Here is a 14,371-nt window from a genome sequence, read left to right on the forward strand (position 1 = left end):
AGGGAGAAAGAAACCCCAGTTCTAAAAAGATGTATGAATAAAGAAGAAGAAAATACCTTTCAGCAGGAAATAAATTAATTCAGGTGTATATGAATTGCTTTTAATTTCAATAACAAAAAATGCAAAAGAAGAAAATATCTGAGAAGAGTATTGGTGAGCAGAAATGACCAGCAAGGATCAAGACACCAAGCTTAGATTATTTACAGAACAAAGTTATTTTGGGCAGTGCTGTGTCCTTATTTTCTCTTCCTTCCAAAAACATTTCCAACAAGGCTGTTCATAAGGACTCCTGTCGAGGTAAATGCTATTTGGGACTTCACTGTTTGTAACCAACTGCTTTTACCCACACACTCAAATAACCCTAAAATGACCTCTATTCATGACTAATCTAGGGCTGAATTGAAAGGACTGCCCTTGAGAGAAAGCTCTGCATCTCACAGCAACAGGCAGTGCCAGCCTATGCTTCCCCCGAGTCAGCATGGCTGGGCCACTCACAGCCCCTGCAGCTCTTACCTCCATATACTGTATGGAAGTTTTGAAATGCCCAGGTTTGTCCTAAACACAAGATCCATCATAATTTGACCCATTTTCAGGTTAAGACATCACTGTGAGAGGTGAAATTCAATGTTCTATTCTATTATGTTGCTATTAAGACACAGCCCTTCACAGATCTGCTGTGAACAGCTTCCCTCAGAGGAGCACTTCCCTGCAAGGCCTTTGCATCCTAGCTGTGCTGTGTCACACATGCTCTAGTATCATGTGTAGCCACACATTGTCATTAACCACCCTTTAGCAGGTAATAGGGTGAAACATGTCAGTGAACCATAAACCCAGAATGATTTAGAAGATAAATTGTAATGGCCCAGAAGTAGCTGTTACAGCCTTTCCTGTCAATACTTCACCTTTAAAAAAATTCCCTAAATACTTACTAATACTACCAGATGTAATGGCTGTCAATAACATTTACTTTAAATAGTCCCCAAACACATTACATAACCTGCCTTTAAAAAGTCCATCTCGCCAATATTTGAAGGAAGTGCAGCAAGCCACCCTGTCACCTCTGGTGAGCTCCTGGGAGCAATGCTGCTTTGCTTTTCCACATTAACCCTTCACTGCCTGACCCACCTCCTCCTGAAATTAAAGGTGAGGATGAGAGAGACAGAACTCTGGGTGTAGCTGCAAGATGGGTCAGGTTCAGTGGCAGAGCTGGTGTCTGTTGTTCCTGCTCCCTCCTCTTCAAACAAGGGCAATTATCAAGCACCACCATTTTGATGATGGAGGCTGCAGTGTGGGCACACTGATGGCAATGAGTCAGGAAATTGGGGTGGGAATGGATGGGATGGAGCAGCCCAGTGGGCTGGAGACCCCACTGAAACGGCAGTTTCTTGGGCCAGTCATTGCTGTCACTGCTAAGGACAGCAGCAAACCTGCATGGAGGCTCTGCCCTTGCTTTGTCCCATCCCTCAAACCATGGTTTTGTGTTTTAAATACCAGCACAGCAGTGCTACCATGCAGAAGCTGTAAATTGGCAGCTGGGTGATCTGAGCATGGATGCAACCCTGTGTGCATTACCACTGCTGAAGGTTGCTTTTGGTTAGGAGGGCAAATGAGTGGCACATCCGTGATTACACAAAATAGGGATCAAGATAATTACTGGATTGCTTCAAGAGGGAGGCAGGAGGAATCATTTGTCACATCACAAGCATTAACTGTCAGTGTTAATTACAGGTATTTATGTCTGCCACTTCTGGGATTAGCCAAGCAAGCACGATATGATGAAGAAGGGCATTGCTGAGGGAAGTGGAATCATGTTCCTTGGGGCAACAGCAGAGCCATAGGATAATCACAAGTGTCTTCCAGGTCTCATTCACCTCCTGTTCCTCTCTGGCAAAGCAACACTTTGCAGTTCTGTATGTCAACAGCACTGAGCAGAAAATAACTTGGATGAGACATCTGCAATTTTTAGATTTCACTCAAGCAGGATCAGTGTTCCACAGTCTCCAAAGAATGGGATGATAATAGACCTTTAAAAAAAGTGGCCTATTTATAAATATTCTACATTCAAGAGAAGTTATATGTCTAATACTTCTGTTGGGAGCCAAGACCTGGACTTCTGCACTGTTTAAGGGGCTGGGACCAACACAGTCATATAAAGAATAAAGTCCTCTAAGCTTTTAGTGCAGCTTTTTCAAACTCATCCAGATGTAGTTCCAGGTGTGGGCAGGCATAGCAGGAATAAAATCACACTCATGCCTGGATCTGCCAGCATACAAACCAGAGGCAATTGTGACAGAAGCATCACCCTTTACCAGGGCTATTTCTAAATGAATCAATATTCTAACTAATTCAGAAGACAGCATTTCCAAAACCTAGCAAGGAGCAGTGGCAATGGGACAAGTTAAAGAAGGATGTGGATATGATTTATTGTGTGCCAGAATCAGGAGATACCAAAGTATTTTGAGGAAAGGAAGGGAGAGTAGTTAGGGCAGAGGACAGGAGCTGCACCCCAGGGATGGGCACTCCTGGATGACAGGTACTGGTACCTGGGCTGAGCACTCAGTGACTTGGGGCACTCCTCAGCCCCAAGTCCAGGGGAAGAGTGAGTTATTAACCTCCACACAGATAACTTCACTAGAGGTGAAGGTATGCACAGCTTACTGTATTCACACACATTTACAGATCAAGCCTTATATGCACTCTCTTTCTCTCCAGAACAAGTCAACTAAAAAAGACTCTTAGGGTTGTTCTGAGCCCTGCACATGTCCACTTGTGATGGCAAAATTACAGATGGAGGCTCTGAGGGTGCAACTTCACTTGTGGCATTGTCTCTAGGTCACTCAAATGTTCAGAAATGGCTGTACAGTTCTTGTAAAAAGGAATATCAGAGAAAGAACAGCCCTAAGAACTATCACACCCCCAAAATAATTCATCAATAAAGTTTTTTTTGATGCCACAAGTCAATGTTGTATTTTTCTATTTTATTTTCCTAACATCCTTTAAGAGAAAGCAGGGGATGCACATTGCCCCATCTCTGTAGTAAATGCCCCAAACCTGTGGTAGTTCTGCAATAGAGACCGAGAATACTGAGTTACCATCACAAGACTGTTATTGTTTTGGAAGATCTTTTCAACTCATGTCTTTGAAATGGGAATATTTCAAATTGCATTTTAAGAGATTCAAGTCTTCCTGGCAAAGCACAGTTTGTAGGCAGAGGTGCTGCCTTTCATTACACTGATGCAATCTAAAAGGCTTTAGGGCAAACAGGGATCTTGGTGAAATGGCAGAAGAACCTTCCATGGATGAGAATAGTACAAGACTGCTCATTTGCACTGCATCTGCAGGAATAAGAAGAAACTATACCTCTTCTGGTGTAGGCACTGGTAACTGTTTTCACTGGAAGAGCTGTAGTTTGAAGGATGCCTGTTAGCATCTTTCTGGAAGAGCATTAGTTTGAAATGCTCTCTGATTGTAACCTTGCAGTATGAAAAAGGTACTAAGAAAGCTCAGATGACAATTCCTCCCTAATCTAGATCTGAACATTCTCTTCTACTTTAATGAGCTAATTAATCATTTCCTGAGACTTCTATTTTTTCTTATAAATCTTGAAAATAATGAATATAGTGTGAATCAGTCATTTGCAAATTTATTGTCTGAACTAGCACTTCAGTGCCTTCTAGTACCAAGGCACTGCTGGAAATAAAGATGCACTTCTGAAAGAGTTAAATAAAGCAGGGTCAATTATCACTGGAATGCTAACCAGAACTCTCTAGGGCAAGATAAATCAATAGTAAATACCATCTTACTAGGAAAGTGTGTGTCATTTTCAGTTCAGTGTACTGGAGAGCACATTGCCCTGTTAAAGGAAGTAAGAATTGTAATAATATCTTGGCATGTAGTAGAAATAGCAGTAGGTGAAGTTTCCTCTATGAGGCCAAGAAATGATGCAATGGCAGCTTGTATGGCTATAATTGTATATTTTTCTAGAATCAAAAATAAGGGTTTTAATGTATTATTAAATTCTTTGCTTGGAGGCAGGCATTCACACACCTGCAATTATTTTAATTGCATGTTCCAGATTTTTTTGTTTTTCAGAATTTTATGACAGAAGCTGAAGTTAAAATTAATACCTCTCAATATACTTTCCTGAGTTGCAGTAATAAGTTCTTCTCTTTGGGTAATGGAGTGGTTTATTCAGTGTGTTATATTTTTAGTTTTATGGAAAGGTTTTGGAAAACATTGTGCCAAACAAAATACACATGGTAACCAGTATTCAAACTACCATAAATTAAATTATTCTGGAGAGCAGAAAAGAGCAAGTTTGAAAGCTGAAGACATCACTCCAGTCCAGGAAGAGGTGAGAGTGGATTCATACACTGCAGCTTCTGGAGTCCTTCTGGAACTATGTCTCTAAAGACAGGGAAGAAGCAGGCTCTTGTGGCTACACTGCAGGTAGGGGGTTGGCTCTGTGCACGTGGTACCTGCTCATGGCAGGCCAATACCTGGGTTTGCAGCACGTTCCTGCTCTGCACAAAGATTTCATAAGCACTCTTAGCAGGATGTAGCTTATCTCATTGCCACAACAAAGTGGCCATGGGAGGGACAAAATAAATCCTTCTCTCAGCACACAGTGCTCTCTGTGCTTAACATGGAGCATCTGACACTCCACACATCCCACCTGAACTCCTGGGACGGTCTGCTGAAGCTTTTTACCACCACTTGGCCTCTGTTCCTGATTCTGCTGCTGAATTCAATGATCTGCAGAATACCAGGCTGCTTTCCCTTCCCAAAATCTCCTGCTGGATCCCTCCAGACTGACACTTTCCCAGACCTCACCAACAGATATCTTTCATCTCTTCTGCACCAGCAGATCACAAGGCCTATCAGGACCTGTGTAATTTCACTGACACCAGTGGTATTTCTCCTGATTTATAGCAAACTAAGTGGAATGGGAATTGGAGCTGAGCTCTGGGGGGGGTCACACACATTGCCATTTGCCACCCCTTCCCACTGGGGCAGGAGGCTGGATAGCAAGTGCTCATATTCTCATGGCAAGGGCACCTCCTCTTAGGAAAAATATTCATATATACCCAAATCTTGACTTTCATTAAGCTTAATGCATTTGCAGCCAATTGCATTTGATAGAAAGCCTTTCCCAGGTAGTATTTAAGCTCATCAAGAACACTAATCAATGGCTGGTAGTTAAATGCATTCTTAACTTTTTATGTGCATTGTCCTTGTGCCATGTGATGTGATGTCTTTATAACAAGATCATTAGAGAGAATCACAAAGATTAATAAAAATACAAGGAGAATTGGACACAAGGGGTTCCATTAAATAGAGCAGGATTACAGACAAATGAAGCTCTGTGGTATTTTGAGTTGTAAGATTTTAAGTGGGTTTTTGCTATGCTCTAGTGTTTGTTGGCCTTTTTCTTAGTTCTTTCTTTCACAGCTCTGCTGAGCTCATGCAAAATAAGCTGGTCCCAGGGCAAACCTAGAGTTGGGAGGAGGAAAAAGCTCATGTTCCCAAACTGTTGTGCTTCTATCCTCCCTCCTGGAAAGAACATGAAACCAGGACTTAAAATAAAAGGCAGAAGTTCTAAACAACCCCTTTGACTGCTTTTATCCAAAGACAGAGTTTTGAGCTGAAAAATTCCATTGATCTATCAATATGTTGCTTAGAGAAGAGTGAGAGAGGAGACTGCATTTATTTCAGGAAGATAAGTTCTATTTAAAAACAAAGTAGTCAGCTCGAGGCTGAGCTCCACACACGGACTCTGCCCATTACAGGATGTAAAAGCTCAGCAATAAGCAGTTGTATCCCAGACACCCTTCCAGCATGAGCAGCAGCAATCCCTGGTGGATGGAGCCTTTCTGGGGCAAGTCACCACATCTCCCTGTGCCTCAGTTTCCCACTATGAAATGAGGAATAATCTTCTACCCTTTTGTCTTTATTCAAACTGCTACAACTTGTTATGTCTCTTGCCACATGTTACAGACCATATAAATACACTGAGGCCAGAACTAGTTCTGGAGCCTGTAAATATCAGTGGAAACATGATACTAATAACTTCTTCACAAGCAATAAGGACAGTCTAGCAATCTAGGAGTGACTTGCACCTTGGTTTGGGGTGAAGATTTAAGATTTAACTCTTTCAGCATTTTAATAAACTTGATGGGTTTATTTTTCTCTATTTTTCACAGAAAATCCTCTACACTATTTCCTTGTTTTAGTGAAGCCTTAGCTAGTCTGTGCTAGCTCTGCTGACCTGGGAACAAGCTTCAGCAGTCTTTAAGGCACCCAATATTAACATGAAAGTCTGTAATCACATCTTCCCAGCTGTTAGAGCCCACAGTGTCACTGGGAGTTTGCATGGCTAAAACAGAATTTGCTGTATAATCCATGTGCCGTGCTGTTCATGCATGGTAATTATGTATAACAAAATCCATAAGAAAGGAAGCAGCTACATATAGTCTGCTTTAAATTGTGAAGGGAAGGACTTATTTTTACTATCCAAAGAAACCAGCTAAAAGGAAATTTTTTCCATACTTTTTTCATGATTGGCATCCACTAAACCATCAGTGGTCCCAAATTTCCCAAGGCACTCTCTGAGTACCCTTCCTATCTCAGATGATCAACTATTAACCTCTTCCAGCCAGCAGATACAAAGTTCTGAGTCACAGCTCTTGTCTTTAGAGAGCAAATCTTCTACTGTATTCATAATAAAACTTACAGGCCCACATGCTGTGGTATAGAAGATGGTATAGAGATGCCAGAGCACAGAATGACCTCAATTTCTGCCTGCCAGCATCCTGCCACTACTGCACACCCACTCCTGTGTAATCTGTGGCCCACAGAAGATCTTGTTTCCATGCAGAGAGAGATCTGTGACCAGCTTTCCAATTTGACATAACTTATGAAATACTTCTTCATGGAAAATTTAGGCAAAAAAAAAACCTGTCACTGTTATATTTCCCACCATCTTACCTCTGCCTTTTTAGTATCTCATGGAAGTTGTAATTTGGGTGCCTAATTTAATTCTGTGGTTAGCATCTCTTAAAATGTATTGCTTCTGAGACATTGAAAACTATGAAAAAATATCTTGTCATAGTAGAGGCAACCTAAGCACAGGCCCAAAATGCAACAGATATTCTTATGTATACAAGAATTGAGTGAAGCAGACTTTCCACTAGGCCCTGAGAGTAGGCTTAAAAAACAAAAAATAGAATTGGGAAGAAAATTGAGTTTCTGAGGCAAGGTATTTTGTCCCTAGCCTCAAAATCCCCCAAAAAACCCAAAGAAAAAATGCCCACAAAACCACCCTCAAAACCCTATCCAAAACCCAATTCAGGTTTCAGAGGAAAAGGGTCACAAGTATTTTTTTATATCACTGCCTAGTTGTGATTAATCACAATCCAGTTGAATACCAGAAAAAATAATTTAGGCAGCAAAGTTGGAAGCAGCCCTGCTACAAAAAAACCTATGACTAAATGTGGTGCTGATTCATGGAAAATCAGAGGTTCTTAGGACCTGCTTTACTTTTAGGCCTTGTAAGACTAACTCAATATCTCAGTTGCCTTTGCTTCCCTGTTTCCAAGCTGTGCCTTGCTCCCCACAGCTCCTGACCTAAACGCTCCTGCCTTTGGAGCAGAAAGGGGCAGGGAAAAGAAGCAGCCTTCAGCAGAGAAATGGAGCATTCAGCAGGCTGGTGCTCGTGCTTTTGAGGCTGCTCCTGGGACTCTGGCATTGCCCAACAGGAATATTTCTGCTTTGTTTAACACAGTGAAAAAACAGCAGTCGACACCGTAATGTTAAGAGTGGTGGATGCAAGTACGACCGATAAACAAACACGTCTTTGTTTTAATAGTGGGGAGTGACTTATCATAGTTAATTATAGGAATTTACAGCTATTTATGTGAACTCAAGAAAGCAGAAAACATTCATTTGTTGGTAGTGTAACTGCTGGGTGGAGGCAGCCCAGATGCATGGAGATGAATGCTAGACTGTATCTTGTTTGCCTTGTTATGCACAACTTTACTATGTAAATTTGAACTTCAGTGAGTAGCTACTTGGCACATTAGAATGTATAATTACAGACACACAAAAAACCCACAGAAAGTGACATTTAAAACATTGTTTCTTTGTCACATATCAGTTAAATATAGAAAAAAACCCCATATTTACTTTAATCCACAGTAGACACTTGGTCTCGCACCTGCTGCTCACATGCAAAATATGTCATTATCACTCAGTGTCCATCCTCTTACACAGAGAAAACAAAGTCACTTTGGTTCAGTTTTGTCTCACTTCAAGCCTCAGAGGAGCTGCACTTACAGTGGAATGTTAAGCAGAAAACAAAACCAAAATAGCACGACACCAACCGCAGTTCATTTGCAGGGGAAAAGAAAAGGCTGCTCTTGTGCACATTCAATAATTATCCCAAACCAATTATGATATGATGGAATGAACCCCAGAATCAACATTTCTCCCACTTTTCAGAGACAGAGCAGTGCTACAGATACACCACTGTCAGCATTAGCAGTCACACCGCTGCTGCAGAAAGGGCTTGGCCAGCAGCACGGAGCTGGCAGGGCCAAGGACCGTGTGCTTCCTGAACACTGCTGCCAGATAAGGCTGCTTATGTCCCACATATTTCTACTGGACAGGAATCATTGTGAACAATTATTTAAAACACATAAACCACTAGTTTCCAAGGAACACCAAGTCTTCTTCTAGGGAGGACCTAAAAGCATTCCTGGCTCAGTAAGGGCAAGTTTCAGTGAGCAATAACCTACATCTAAAACCCTTAGATATATAAATGACTGAACTGCAGTACTGCAGTGGCTACCTGCACCATATCCTGTCAATGCATTTATCCAGACCTCCTGGAAGAAGTGAAATTTATTACTTTGCAGAGGGAAGACTAAAGCAGAGAGACAGGGTGGATTGTTTGAAGCAGCACAAGAGCAGACTCCCCAGGCTGACACTGACCTAACCTCATCCTCTGTGGCAATGTGCAGCTGTGACAGCTCGTGCTCACAGACATGAGTCTGGATAGGTTCAAGTTGGGCTCTTATTGAAATCAGACTCTCAGCAGGGCTTGACTACATTGCTGGGGAGCAGTGCAAGACAGCTCCATCCCCACTGTGGGCACAGACATGCCCCCTGTCACTTGCCCAGGATTACACCCAGGAAAGCCGTGAAAGGAAAAGAGGTGAACCAGAATTTTCAGGGAAGCACTGGATCACCTTTCTTCCCACAAAAACAGCATTCATATTTGACAAGACCTTGCACATTTTCCTTTCTTCTAAGTAAGACCAAGGAGTGAAGGGACTCAGGGTGTTGCAACCTGCATCTTGCAATCTAATATAATTTTGATTAAAAAATTCAAATAACTCTTATCCCAAGCCCATGTTTCTCCCAGCAAATAACTAACTCATCTTGATATCTCATTTACTTTGCTTCCAAACCATGCCTTGCTCACCAGTACCTGCAATTACACAATGGCCTAAGAACAAGTTTTGCATGTAATTCCCACAGAACATGGGACAGGTCTATAAATCCCTCAAACTCTTTACACAGAATGTAGGCATCTCTGGAGTGGGAGAGGCAAACTATGCAATTGCTGCAAAGCAACAGCATTGGAAAGCAAACCCCTGTGTTTAGTCAAAGCTACACCATGGGATTTAGGGAGTACTGAGGACTGCCACAAGCCAACCAACTTCCCATGGCTGCCTATACCTTTTTCTTACCCTTTTCTTTTAAAGAACCAACTACATTAAGCTAACCTTTCCCAATCAGTTATTGCCTAATGATATCCTGTCTTGACTTCTTGCTAAAATCCTTTCAGCCATTTATATATTAACTTCAACCTGCACATCACACATTTCAGAAAGAAAAGCGAGCAGCACCTTCTGGGCCACCTTCCCACAGTTTTGATCCACTATTTGTTTTGCAGCTATAATGATTATTTGTAGTTAAGAGATCAATGGAAGCTCTAAAGATATTCCCGTGACATCCGGCGTGCAGCTTGCATTCAGTCACAAATGAAAATAACCACATTGTGCGTGGGTGTCTGAACAGGCAATGCAAACACCCAAAGCATAACAGGCCTGAGGAGGTACCACAGAGAACATCAATTCAGACTCAAAATGTCATATGGCATCATTACACTGTGCCTAACAAAAATAAGGGAGCAGAATGGAAAGGTTGCAAAACTGCTTGTAAACAGCACTGCCAGGTGGGATGTTAATGCAGCCGCCTGAAATGGCAAGTGGAGCAAACTGTGTAACCCTCAATTAATGTGTCTAAATCCAGGCTCTTCCTCCAGAGAAAGTACCACTCAGTTGTAGGGAAAGAAAAGAGGAAAGTGAAGGGAGGGCAGATAGAGAAATTATATATTTTCTTACAGATTTTATAGTTGGACATATTATAAAACACCAAAGACATCGGCAAAGTCTGCTTCATTCTGCAGTAGTAGTATTTATCATACAGAGTGCTTAAACCTTTGTCCTGTTTTTTGATTTCTCCAAATGTTTGGTTTTCCATCCATCAATTTGTTTCAAGCCATTCCTACACACATCTACTTTACCAAATTTTTACAAAACTACACTGTTTCTCAGGTCATACTTCAGTTTGTAGAGAAAAAGATATCCATATCTGATATTTTTAGATCTTTCCTTAATGAAATAATACTTATTCCAAAAAACTTTCTACTGATCAGGTTATGTTTTTGTTTTCTCTGTTTCTTTCCCAGGGCAAAAATTCTAATTCATCCTGTTGCTACTGAGCTCCTCTTTAGCAAGTGCTAGACAATCAGAAATACAGCAGCTACTGGCTAAACTTCAAATTCCTGGAGTGTAGTCCCAGCATGGAGGATGCACATACATGTTAGAGAGAGCTGGATGCATTATACATTTGTCTGACTTGAGTATTCACAGCTGAGGAAATCAGGTTGGCTGGTTCTGTCTCTTTTGTGAACTCTGGCAGATCCTCACCCGCATTTGTCATCTTAGTCATTTTACTGCAGCCATAAAAGCAACTTTATATCTTCACACCTTACCTGTTCACTGGGAGGCAGGAGACTAATTTATTAGGGAAAGAAATAGGCATTAATCAAATTATTCACAGGGCAGTGTCTATCTGGTATTTCATAGGCTGGCCTACACCCATGTTTCAACTCAAATATATACAGTGTTCAAATGCAAGTGCAGCCTGACCTCCAAACCTAAAGGAAAAGCACAAAAAAGCTTCATCTTCCTTTACCTCTCAGCACTGGCCAAAAGGGTGCCTGCATGCAGCATTAATGGGTCAGACTGGTCAAAGACTCTGGACAGTGGCTACCATCACCTCTCTCAGTTGCCCACTGCTCCATGCTGCCTTCAGCATGTCGACTGTCAGCACACACAGGTGAGAGATTTCCCCATTCCCCCACCTGCCTACCCTTCTGCAGGGTGAAGGGGCTCGAGTGAAGCTCTGTATGCTCGAAGGACTGGGCTCCCCCTGGCACTCACAACTTCTCCACAGCCAAAGCTCAGTGTTTTCCTGCACAGAACAACTTGCCAGAATCACAGGTCACCTTTCTCATCTCCTTGACAGGCATGCACAGATCTGAAACTTCCCTTCTGTGAACGGGCTGTTTGAGTTGCTTCTTTTCACAGTGTTACCCTGCCTGTGTCAGTGTATGACATTTCAGGAGGTGAAAGCACCCGTTTAGTTCACCCCTGGACCTCACTGTGATTCTTTTTCTCTCAATGTAGCTTTTTTCCTCAGTGTTGTCTCAATGGGACATGTCCTGCTCATTCTCTGATTGCATCCAGATTGCTTCTCTCTCAAGAAAGAGACACTTCATGATTTCTGACACTGAGTCAGTACCAACTAAAGCACTGCACAGTTTGCCTTTGAACAGCAGGGACAGGAATTGATTAGGGCTAAGGGAAGCTCTCAGACTACAATTTACTAAGACAAAGCCATCTCCAACACCCTGCTCCTTACAGTGTTTTGATATTTTCAGACACGTTACTAGTGAGCATATATTGATTGCCATTCCTTGAACATGGCAGAGAGCATTTCCCTACTGAGTGACTAAATAATGTGTATGTTGAAGCATTTAATTGAATGTAAGTATGTTATTGGTAATTTTATTCAGGATTCTCACATGAGGCAAATCACACCCATTATTGAGAAGTCCAGCTCCTGGAAAGGGGCCCAAACCTATATCTGAATTTAAAGACACTGCAAAATATAGGGGGAGAGGGTGGAAGGAAAATTCAATTGCTCAAGTATTGCAGGGACATAATAAATGGATTTTTCTTGTATTACGTACACCACTTAAAAATTGTGTGCCTAGACTTCTTTCCAAATACAGATAAAAAGCTCTTTAAGTTAACTATATGAAGGTAGAATGAGCTGCCAAGTGAAGGCAAAGATAAAAGACAAATCAGAATAAAACTCTTAATCTCTTATCAATGACTCTACTCTGTAGCCTGAGTCTACCCTGAGATATTCCTTACTTTAGGAATATCTCTTACTTTGCAATATCCCTTGCAAAGTATTTCAGAAGAAAAAACAGGTATAGAGGCACAGGGCAAGCAAAACAGGTACAGAGGTACAGGGCTAGGAATTGGGTAACTGACGTATGCAGGTATGGTCTGTAATACCAGTGTTTTGATAATACATATACAGCAGTATAAAACATGAATATTTATGCAGCAACAGTTCCTAATTTTGCGGAGGTCTCAGAGTGTGAAAAATACTACACCAAGCTTGTGTGAAGACAATAAAATCTAGAAGACAAGAAATGCAATCTACACTTCATTCAGCATGCAAATGATGTCGTCCCTGATAAAAAAAATTGCACATCTGCACTTACAAGTGACTGTAATTTGAAATGCCTACAAATCAATATTGGGGCTGAAAATATTCCAAACAAATACACAAGCTATTAATTTGAATTCTGATTCAGCTGACAACCACTGAATTTTCAGTTGTTGAAATGCCATGGTGAACATGCAAGAGAGAGGAGAGACACACATTGTGAAACTGCATTTATGACCAAAGTAAATCTTCTGACTGCTTACCAGTGGAGTAAAGCAGCGTGCAGGGCTCTCCAACTTCCCTCTGTGCAGAGTAATATCACATGACAGAACCTCTACTGCACGAAATGGCAAGCTGGGAAAAATAGATAAGGAAAGCATTGGTATTGAAATACACAAAGAACAGCAGATACTCTTTATTGTGTAACACATTAAATTATAGTGGATGGTGTAAGTAATTCGTAAGCGTCACTCAAGTGTAAAAAAAGCACTTAAAGGAAAAAGTTTACAAAATTCATGAAACCTTTCTTCCCCAGTTTCTGAATCCCCCCTTTTGAAATATCCTCAGGGTACAGATGGGAACATGCAGATTTTGAAGTTGGAGTATATACATTTCATGAGCCCAGAAAAATCACGCAGCATGCTACAGAATCCGACAGCAGAATGGCAGGAAACAAGGATAGGATTCAAATTGACACTGAAGATGGAGCTCCATTTTTTTTCCCCAGTCCACCAAAGAAGTCCCTTTGCTATGTGGAGAGGGGAATGGCACCTGGATTCACATTTCTGCATCTGCTCTCTTGTGCTGAGTACAAGCTTGCTCATGCTAGTCCAGCACCAATGTGGTGCATGACCCAGCTTCACAGAGGCCTCAGAAAACTGCCTGCTTTGGACTTTGCAAGTTCTGTCAAAGAGACTTTCTCAATTACCAGTGGGTGAAACTTATTAACACCAGTTATGTACGTTTCCTGTTCCTTTGCTGGATGGCAGATGTCCACACCTGATTTCCTCAAAAAATTAAGAAATTCTCCATAACAATATGAATCATACTGAATTGCCTAATTGCCCAAGGTCACTGCACACATAGAAACTCACTTTTTATTTCCTATAAACTATATGTATCATGGTTTCCAAACTACTGCTAGTTCAATAGATTATACACCTTTTCATTCACCTTCAAAGTTGGAGATAATACATCCCAGGAGGGTTGTTTAGTACTTCAATGCAGACATGTCCATTCAGTGAGAGCATATCAACAAGTATTTTCAGCTTGCAGATAATGATCTCTACAATTTAAGTCTAAAACATTCACCACACTGTGTGAAATGATAACACAATCTCAGCTTGCCTGCACTTGCCAAAGTCTCAGCAACCAACCCCACTGAAAGCCCAGCTCTTGTACCTTTCCTTCCAAACCTGAAGAAAGCAGCTTTACTAGCAACCTTTCCTCAGCACCTTTTTTCCAATGAGCTACTGAAACCTGAGACTTCACACATGACAACTTGGCATACAGGTCTTAAAGAATCAGATCCTCAGGAACAGGACCTGCTAAGCCT

At 41.5% G+C, this 14,371-nt stretch overlaps 1 long non-coding RNA gene across 1 annotated transcript in view; it reads right to left on the minus strand.

Annotated features, from left to right (window-relative positions):
* LOC103816630 (uncharacterized) overlaps positions 1-14,371 on the minus strand; it is a 255,567-nt gene that overhangs the window by 92,038 nt on the left and 149,158 nt on the right. Inside the window, exon 3 of the long non-coding RNA XR_007778573.1 lies at positions 13,080-13,170. This is a non-coding gene — a long non-coding RNA (uncharacterized LOC103816630). The remainder of the gene's footprint in view (positions 1-13,079; positions 13,171-14,371) is intronic.

This window comes from Serinus canaria, chromosome 11 (assembly GCF_022539315.1).
Source record: "Serinus canaria isolate serCan28SL12 chromosome 11, serCan2020, whole genome shotgun sequence".
In the NCBI taxonomy this organism is placed as follows: Eukaryota; Metazoa; Chordata; class Aves; order Passeriformes; family Fringillidae; genus Serinus; species Serinus canaria.